Source organism: Ictidomys tridecemlineatus, chromosome 11, assembly GCF_052094955.1.
Source record: "Ictidomys tridecemlineatus isolate mIctTri1 chromosome 11, mIctTri1.hap1, whole genome shotgun sequence".
Classification (NCBI taxonomy): domain Eukaryota; kingdom Metazoa; phylum Chordata; class Mammalia; order Rodentia; family Sciuridae; genus Ictidomys; species Ictidomys tridecemlineatus.
In genome coordinates, this window is record NC_135487.1 from 97,537,476 (window position 1) to 97,546,549 (window position 9,074).

The following is a 9,074-nucleotide window of genomic DNA, read 5'->3' on the forward strand; positions in this document are numbered from 1 at the left end:
AGTTTATCTGTTTTCTATTGGATTGTTTTCTGCTCTTTATGATTTCTTTGTCCTATTTACTTTGGATTTTATTTGCTTGTCTTTCTCTAGATTCTTAAGATAGAAATTAAGATCATTGATTTTAAATTGTCTTTCTGACATCAACATGAAGTTTTATATTTTCCTCTTAGTACCACTTTGGCTGCAAATTTTAGCATACATTCCTTTCATTGTCATTAACTTTGAAGAATTTCCACTTTCTTTTGTGATTTTTTCCCTTTCATTTGCATTATTTAAGAGGATATTATTTGTATTTCTAGTATATGGGAATTTCATAGATACCTATAATTAATTATAACATAATTTTGTATTCAGTAAACATAATTAGTATTTTAAAAATTTGTTGAGTTTATTAGGGGATGGAAATGGTAACAGCCCTGATTTTGGTCATCACACATTGTATAAATGTACTAAATTATCATTTTGTGCCCCATGAATAATCATAAAATATTATCTGTTGACTTAAAAATGCAAAGTTGGTGAAACTTCCCTGCTTGTTTGGTTGGATTCTTAACCTTTCTCCCTGATTATACACCAAGGGGAGTAAATCTAGGTTCAAGTGTTATAACAATGTGAAACTTGCAAAACAAAGGCTATAGAACACTGCAGGACAGTTGTACCATATTCCATGAACAAAATGTGCATGTGCATATGCAGATTCAGGGCTATTTCTCAAAGCACACCAGATGTGGGTTTTCTGAGCATATCCTTCCTTGTCCATCCTGGTAGTACTTCAGGGGCTTTTGTTTCTTTTCCTCACAGCACAGATTATAAGAAATGAAAATTCAGGGGAAAACGATGCTGGCTAAAGTAAGGAATAGGAAGATTAGGATTTTGTTGTTTGAATCAAAGAAAAAATTAGTCACATTAAATTTTTAAATAGTTATTTGACCAGCATTGATTCATAAGTTAATAGCTCAGTTGGTAGAAGATCAATACTCCACTCAAGGGGTGGCAGAGAAATAATTAAGGTGCTAATAAAATAAGACAAAATATTTGATTGGTTCAACTGCAAAGCTCTTAGTTGCAAGTTAATTGTTGGTGTCTAGTGATTAATCTTGAGTTTCCTTTTTCTGTTTTCATTGAGCTGTGGGTTGTTCTACTTCAATAGGAAGCCACAGTACTGGAGGGGTCTCAATCTAATAACCTCCAAATTAAAACAGTTTGAAGAATGAGTTTTTTTTTCTCTCCTAAGTTCTGAATTAGATTAGAAGACTTGTTGGTGAAGGAGCCAGCAATAGAGAAAAATGCAGAATTGTAATTTCAAGGCAGAGAGCACAAGGTGGTGGGACTTAGTTTTGGAAAGGCTGCCATTGTATTGAGGGGGGAGATGACTATATTTATTAGAATCATGGAGAAGTTTGGAAGCCAATGGAGCCCCTGGAAGATTTCCAAGGACAGAGCACACCTTCCTTTCTTCATTCTTTTTTCTTTTTCTCTCCTCTTTCTCTTCCTTTTCTCTCTCCTTCTCCTCCTCCCTCTCCATGTTCTTCTACTTCACCATTAGAAATATAGTATTATTTTCATAACCCTAACCCTATGATGAATTCTCTGTCAATTCTGAAGATCTTAGGTCAGAAGGTCAAGAGACACTATTATGCATTTTAAGTGCTACAATAAGTACCTGTTCTCGTTTCTTTTCTGTCTCCCTTTATGAACTTTCGCTCTATTTTCCTCACAGGATTATCCATGGATTTTATTTGAATTAGAAAAAATTGGAAGGCAGTGGTAGTCATATATGACTGAGTTTTTCCCCTTTTCTATTTCTCTTTCAATTTCCTGGAGATTGAACCCAGGGCCTTGTGCTTGCAACGTAAGCACTATATGGACTTCACCAGCGCTCCCCCCCCACCACTTTTTTTATTTCTTACAGAATGAGCTGTGTTTCTACCACACACATGGAAAGAATATACTTATAAAAAATTACATACTGTAGAATATGTCTCAAGGATATTTTGCTGCCACCTTTTATTTATTTAATTATTTCAGTTGTATATGGACTCAATGACTTTGTATTTATGTGGTGCTAGGATCAAACCCAGTGCCTCACACTTGCAAGGCAAATGCTCTACCTCTGAGCTACAACTCCAGCTTTTGCTGTCACCTTTTAAAAAATTATTAATTCAAACAGCTACTTTGAATTATTTCTATAATAAAAGGGGAAATATAATAACTTTCAAAAGTTTTCCCCAAAAGTAGCTGGGGACCGTATCCACCAGTCTCAGACTTACAAGAAGTAATATGTTGTTGTGTCATTGTAAAGTTGCTTCCTAGGAAGCTGACTTACTAAGTAGGAATATTTGAGTTGTCCTGTGACCATTGATTATTTTATCAAGGCTACCAGCACTTGAAGATCAGAAGTAAAGGAAGGAAATTTGCAGGCTGCTGCAATAAACTCAGGGCCAGAAAAGAGGACATGTACCTATTGTAGCACTTAAAATACATAATAGTATCTCTTGACCAGCAAAATATGTCCTTTCCTGTGAAATTGCATAGGTACATCCTTACAATTGGCTGCTCTATCTTTAGATTCAGCTAAATCTGCCAGCAAATTTTTCTGTATTTCAAATTCAAAATCACTCATACAAATACTTAAAACACTCAAGTGTAAAGCACAGGTTGACTTCTTATCTCCCCAAGGAAGCGGCCATGTCTCTACACTGGGAGGTCTATCGAAGGTTTTTTGTTGTTGCTGCTGGTAATTGTGGTAGTTTTATGATGATTATAGTTTTTGTTCTGTCACTGTTTGTGTTAATTTTTAACTATTTCTAGGAAATAGCTGTAGACTAATAGCTTCATTAGTCTACACAAAAGGACACAAAAATTTTCTGAAGGATTATTTAATTTTTTTTTATAAATTTATGAAATGATCAATATGTAAGTGAACACGGCTTACCCAGCGATTGACCAGGGATGATCCAGGCATTTTCCCTAGCCACTGCAGCTTTTCATGCTGTACACTCATGTACTGTACAAATGCATAACTTCTGTGAACTGAGCATCCAAATATTTTCCCATACTTTGAAAAAATGGCTTCAATGTCAAAATCCTTGACAATGGCTGAGTTTAAATTGCCAATGAAAACACCGGAATTGATGGACATAAGGTCATTATTTTTGGTGATTCTACTAGCCTGTGTGTTGCCAGTCAGGTCAGCTCACCTAGTTTTAATCCTAAACAAAGAAACAAAAGAAAACAGTCATAAAGTAAACAAGTAGATACACAGGTATCACTGGCTTTTTTTTTAGCTTTTCAATATTATACTTAGGAAAGCTCAAATCCCAAATTTAGTAATATAAATGGTATACATTGCATGGTTCAATGTAACAAAAATACTCAACATATAAGTTTGAATAAATACCTGATTCACTTATCCAAAAATTATTTCCGAAAAATGACCAAATGCTTTTTATTTCTTTTTTCAGTCAACAGATCATTTGATCACTTATTCTATATTAAATTGACTTTAAATTATTTTCATAGCTAGAAAATAATAAAGCTCTGTGGTACCTTCTTTTGCAATTTCCAATCATTATCAAATGCAGAAAATGGAGAATAGAATATAAAGCAAGGTGCACATGTACAAACAACTTCACAATTCACTTGAAAAATTAACCAAGCTTTTGGTTTTACTTTGATATGTAAATTAATATAGGATTTTTTTCTTCTTTCCTACTGTAGAATACATTGCTATGTAGGTAAAATAGACATAACATAAAGAATAAGAAAGAATGGTGGAGAAGAGGGAGTGAAGAAAATTTCATTAATTTGAAATTACATGTGGAAATTGTCATCTATTTTATTTATTTTTTCTTCCAAACAAGTAATAATATTTCCATTGTTGAGGATATTTACCAGCTAAAAAACATACATCCTCACAACTTGCACAGAAGCAGTTCAGTCTTTCAAAGATTGAGAAAACATAGCCAGTTTTTCTTCTATATTTGCCATCATGTAATTAATATTATGAAGAGGTAGTCAAACATAGATGGTGGAATAAGATTGACAGCATTACACTAAGTATGTGTATTAATACATGAATGGTATGACTCTACTTTCTATACAATCAGAGAAATGAAAAATTGTGATATGAATGTGGAATATGAATCATAATGCATTCTGCTGTCATATAAAAACATTAAAATTAAAAAATATTTTTAAAAAGAATGTAGAAAAAAGAAAATACAGTGTAAAGTTAGGCTGCATTTAAGGCTCTTTGTTTTCAAGTAGAAATTTGTATGACATAATCCTCCCTGAAAATGCCAATCATTTATTACAGTCTTCCTTTAACTTGCATGTTTACAAAGAGTTTCCTCTTTCTATAAATTTAGGGGCTAAAGAAAAGTTTCAATGATATACAGACAGATAATTACTAGAGTCCTTATGGGCAAGGAGAATATCTCTACTACAAATCTTCTACTATAATTTGCCTAGACTTTTCCTTCTGGTAAGAGTACACAATTTATCCAGCATTTTTCTTCTACCACAACTTTTAGTCTCATTTCAGAGCCACTTCAGTCTATAACATAGATACTTCCACTTAGATGCACATCAGTTTACTGATAAACACAAGAGGTCTTGTATCCTAAGAAATATGGGAAGTATTGCCTTTTTTCAGGATGCCAAAGCCAAGTTAGCCCATATTTCCTAAAAGAATTTCAGGAATAAACTGCCTTTTTATGAGAATGAAAAACAAATTCCATTACAGAAAAAATCTGATGAAATATGGAACATAGCAATGTAACCTCCAATTACTCCTTGAGAACATGCATTTTTATTTCTCTATTTTCTATAACAGGTATACATGTTATCTATTTCAATATCAAAACTCTATTATCGGAAACCAACAGTTAATTCCATTAAAGGCTGTGGAAGCAAAAAAAAAGTATTAAAATCAGAAGTTCAATTAGAAAGTTTAACATGAAAAAGGATAATTTTGAGAATAAGAGATTTAATTAGAATTAATTCTGTATGTGTATTCAATTAAACCAATAGCATATATCAATTACAAAAAAGCATATGTAGTCAGTGTTCATAATAATCAGCAAATTAACAGACTTGGTAACTGTTGAAATGTTATTCTCAACCTCACTTTTTATTCCTTTAATAAGAGACCTCTATGTTGCCTGACGACTGCTAATATTTTAAAAAATTGTTTTCTGAGCTTGGGAGAAGACTTAATTGTGTTTAGTCAAACTCAATTAAACTTCTATTTTGAACATTAGCTAATTGATATACTTAATCAGCAACGAACACATATTTGTATGAGGATTCTTAAAATATCACAGATACCAAATTAATAATTGCATTTGATCTTTTAAGAACCATTTTAAATGACATTTCTAAATTAAGCATTAAGGTAGAAGGAGTCTTAATGGTATGTAAATTGGATATGCTTGAAAACTTACTCACTACTACGCATTTAAACCAGGAACTCCCAAATCAAAATCAAACATCAGAAAAATGTTTTGAATAAAACTGCCAATTATTACTTCTGTGGTTATTAAAGCTTTATGTCAAACTAGACCCCTCAACATTATGTTTGTCTATAATGAAGGCCAGTTTACTTAACAAAATATTAAGCCATTTACATAAAAGTTAAGAGTAAGACACCATTAGAAAAAGAGTATACCACAGCCTTGTATTGTTTCAATTTAGCTACATTTAAATGGCTTCTTTATAACTAATCAAGCTAGGATTAAATAAAGTATAGGTCATAATTTTTTTTAAATTTTGGAGTTTGAGCTATTATAATCTTCAAGAAAAATGATACAAGAATCAACTGAAACAACAACAAAAATCAAAGTATGTGTATATAACAATGTTAATTGTGCCACATAGTGTTAGGTTCCATTTCTTACCAGTAGAGGTCAAAGTCAGTAAGATAATCCATGGATATCATATTACTTTATTTTTGCTGATATTTGATAATTTTTTAAAATATCATAGTCATTGTCTAGACTAAATATTTTTTATGGTTGACATTTTATTTTCCGGACATCGATATATGGGTTAAAATGCAAACACAAGAAATGTTAGATTAGATTGGACCCATGGTTTACACAGTCCAGTGTTCTGCTTTAGACAGTGGCCCTTGGTCAGATTTAACAGGATACACTGGTATTCTAGAGTTGTCACTTTAAATGTCAACATGTGATCTTTGACACCATCCTTTTACCAAATGAGGGTGACCAACCCCCTGGAAAACTCCCAACTGTAGATTGTGTAATTGTAATCAGTGACTACTAGGTACCCTAAAGTCTGTATGCATCTAATCTCTCTCACAATGACTCACTTGCCAGTTTCTGTCAGCATTGAGGAGAATGAATGATTTTTTTTTTGTGGTGTCTTGTGTTATCACTTCAATATTCTCTGAAAATCAAGCATCAAGTCTATTATTATTGTACTAATACTTTATTAGTCTACTGGTAATAGACTTGTAAATTCATATTACATGAATTTTCAATTAGTTGAGGAAGGACTTCCACTTTCAGTCATGATAAAATAACAGGAACTAAACTAACCCACCTGACTCAAACACCTAGAAAACCAGGCACACACAAATGAAGCAACTGTTTTTTAGACATTAAACCATAGGCAGTACAAAGCCAGGACATCTGAGAGAAAACAAATTAAGTCCTAGGGTAGCCCAAGCTTTCTGCCTAGAAAGAATATTTTAGATCACAGAGAAATAAAGAGAGGCTGGGGGAGGTTTTGCAAATACAGACAGTGACCTGAGTTGAGGAGCTAAAGAACAGAGCTCAGAGTGCCTAAGAAAGCAGGACTTTGTGTGTGTGTGTGTGTGTGTGTGTGAGTGTATATGCACACACACGTGCACACGACGGAGGACTGAACCCAGTGCCTTGTGCATGTTAGGTAAGCACTCTACTAACTGAGCTATATACTCATCCCTTTGAGGCAGTTTTCATGAGAGAAAAGAGCTATGGAGAAGAGGAACCCCAGAAATCTGCTTCAGGGTGTCCCTTGAATCAGTGCTGATCTCTGACATGCATACAATGAGGAAAATTGCATGTGTCTGCTTAAAAAGCTATTGGAAAGCTGTGAACTATTTATCACAAGATCCACTGTGGGCCTATGAGAAAAATTGGAGAGTCCTAACTGATTCCTGAGAGCATCAAATTTAGACATCAGAAGAAGTGGACCTTAGTTAATGGGGATATATGACTATCTATCGCCCCAGTTCCTACACTCCATGGTGACGATTGATTAACTGGGAGAGATGGGTGGCAATGTGCTCAAAAGGCTGATGAAGCTAAGCGAGAACCACCAAGGCAGAGGTTGGGAGCTGGTGGTTGCCAAGGGTTGAGGAGCGGGATGGATGGTGCAGTGAGTGGCAGCAGCTGGGCTGACAGCAGGGGCAGCCTCCAACCCTGGGGCTGGGCAGCACCAGTAAACGCTTGCTGCTCGATTTTTTGCACACCTTTCCTATTGGAGGTTCGGTCCACCTCCTTTGATACAACACCCAGGACAATAGGCGGAACAAAGGCTCCATGAGTCTGGAGTCCAATCTGCACACCCAAGAGGAAGCCTCTTGTACTCTAGCCTCTACTTGGCTGTCATCCTCTACTTTGAATAGAGCTCGCATGCCAAGGGCTCAGGGAGGACTGCACCATGACCCTAGTAGTGCAGGCACTCCATCCTAAGCCCCAGTGAGCAGACATCTGCTTGCTCAAACGTGACTGTGAGAAGTTTTCCTCTGCTTACCCAGAATTCTGTTCCAAAACCAAGGACCCGGCAGACATCCCACCAGTGCCACTGAGTCCTGTCACCTGGGCTGCAGCTCCAGTGGAACTGCTCTGCGCATCCAGGCAGAGGGGTCTCTTGGAGATTCTTTGGTTCTTCTACTTCTAGGGTGCCTACAATGCTCCTAGATAGACATGCTGAATTCCTTAGGGATCACAGCCCTGTTGAATATCTCCTCTGAATGCCCAAACCACATGGAAGGATGCTACCAGTACAAACGCATCTGGTGGAAGACAACCACAAGTCCAACATGGGCTCCTGGTTCATGGAAGCCATGGAGTAGGACTGTGCAGTAAAGGACTACCTCAGTCCAGGGATGGTGCACTGCTAGGAGGGCATCCTGTGCTCTGCTACCATCTGCTTGGCTTAGCAGGAATGAGGAATGAGCAGCTGAGGCTGGAGAAGGCCTTGAGCTGCATGGAGCAGCTGTCCCAGGTGCTGGCCACATCCTGCCCCTCTAGGCCCGCCAGCCCTTCAGGCCCCTTAGGGGTGCTGCAAACCCACTCCCACCCTTACCTCACAATTTGTCTTCAGCTTCCCTATCTTCCTGGGTGTGCACTCGGCCCTCAGCTGACTGCTGGACCTTCTCGGCCTCAGCACTACCTCCCCAGCACTCAGAGCCACTCACCTAACCCCTAAAACCAAGGTTGCTGCCAGCAAGGGATGCAAGATCCTCGTGGGGACTGAACAATATAAAATTTGTTTCAAGAGTACATAATGAGTCTAATGTCTACTATGGCAGATGTCTTTTTCTCCATTTATCATGCCTTCTACTACTGCATAGACAAGTGCAGTTTCCCAGTCTCATCTGAAGTAAGAGTTCCAATTGGCATTGATTCTCCAATGAGATGAATTCATGTGAGACAAACCTACATGTGCATATGGGCAATTCGGGGTAGGAGAGGCATGTAGGTAATTTGTGTTCTTTTGAAGTCAGTACATGTCCAGTGGAAGTGCTCTGTGCATCCAGGTGGTAGGGTCCCTTGAAGTTGGGTTCCTGACAGCAAGATGTTAAGTGGCACAAGTTGTGGGGGCAGTGTCCACTGGAATACTTCTGTGCTGTATTTGCACCTTCCTCCTGGCTCCATTTTTTTCTAGCTGTGCAGAATCCAACTAGAGATCTCTGTCCTTCGTGGAAAATTTATAAATTATGAAAATATCTTGAATATATTCCTTAATGTAATATAACTGCACTATATTATATAATTAATTATATAATTATATGTAATTAATTATATAATATAATTACTGGAGGGAACGCTACTCTCTGC

The 9,074-nt window shown here is 36.7% G+C and overlaps 1 pseudogene; it reads left to right on the forward strand.

Moving 5' to 3' along the window:
- Positions 1 to 2,688: 2,688 nt before the first annotated feature.
- On the forward strand, positions 2,689 to 8,405 carry LOC144368619 (dual specificity protein phosphatase 4 pseudogene; annotated as a pseudogene).
- Positions 8,406 to 9,074: the final 669 nt, after the last annotated feature.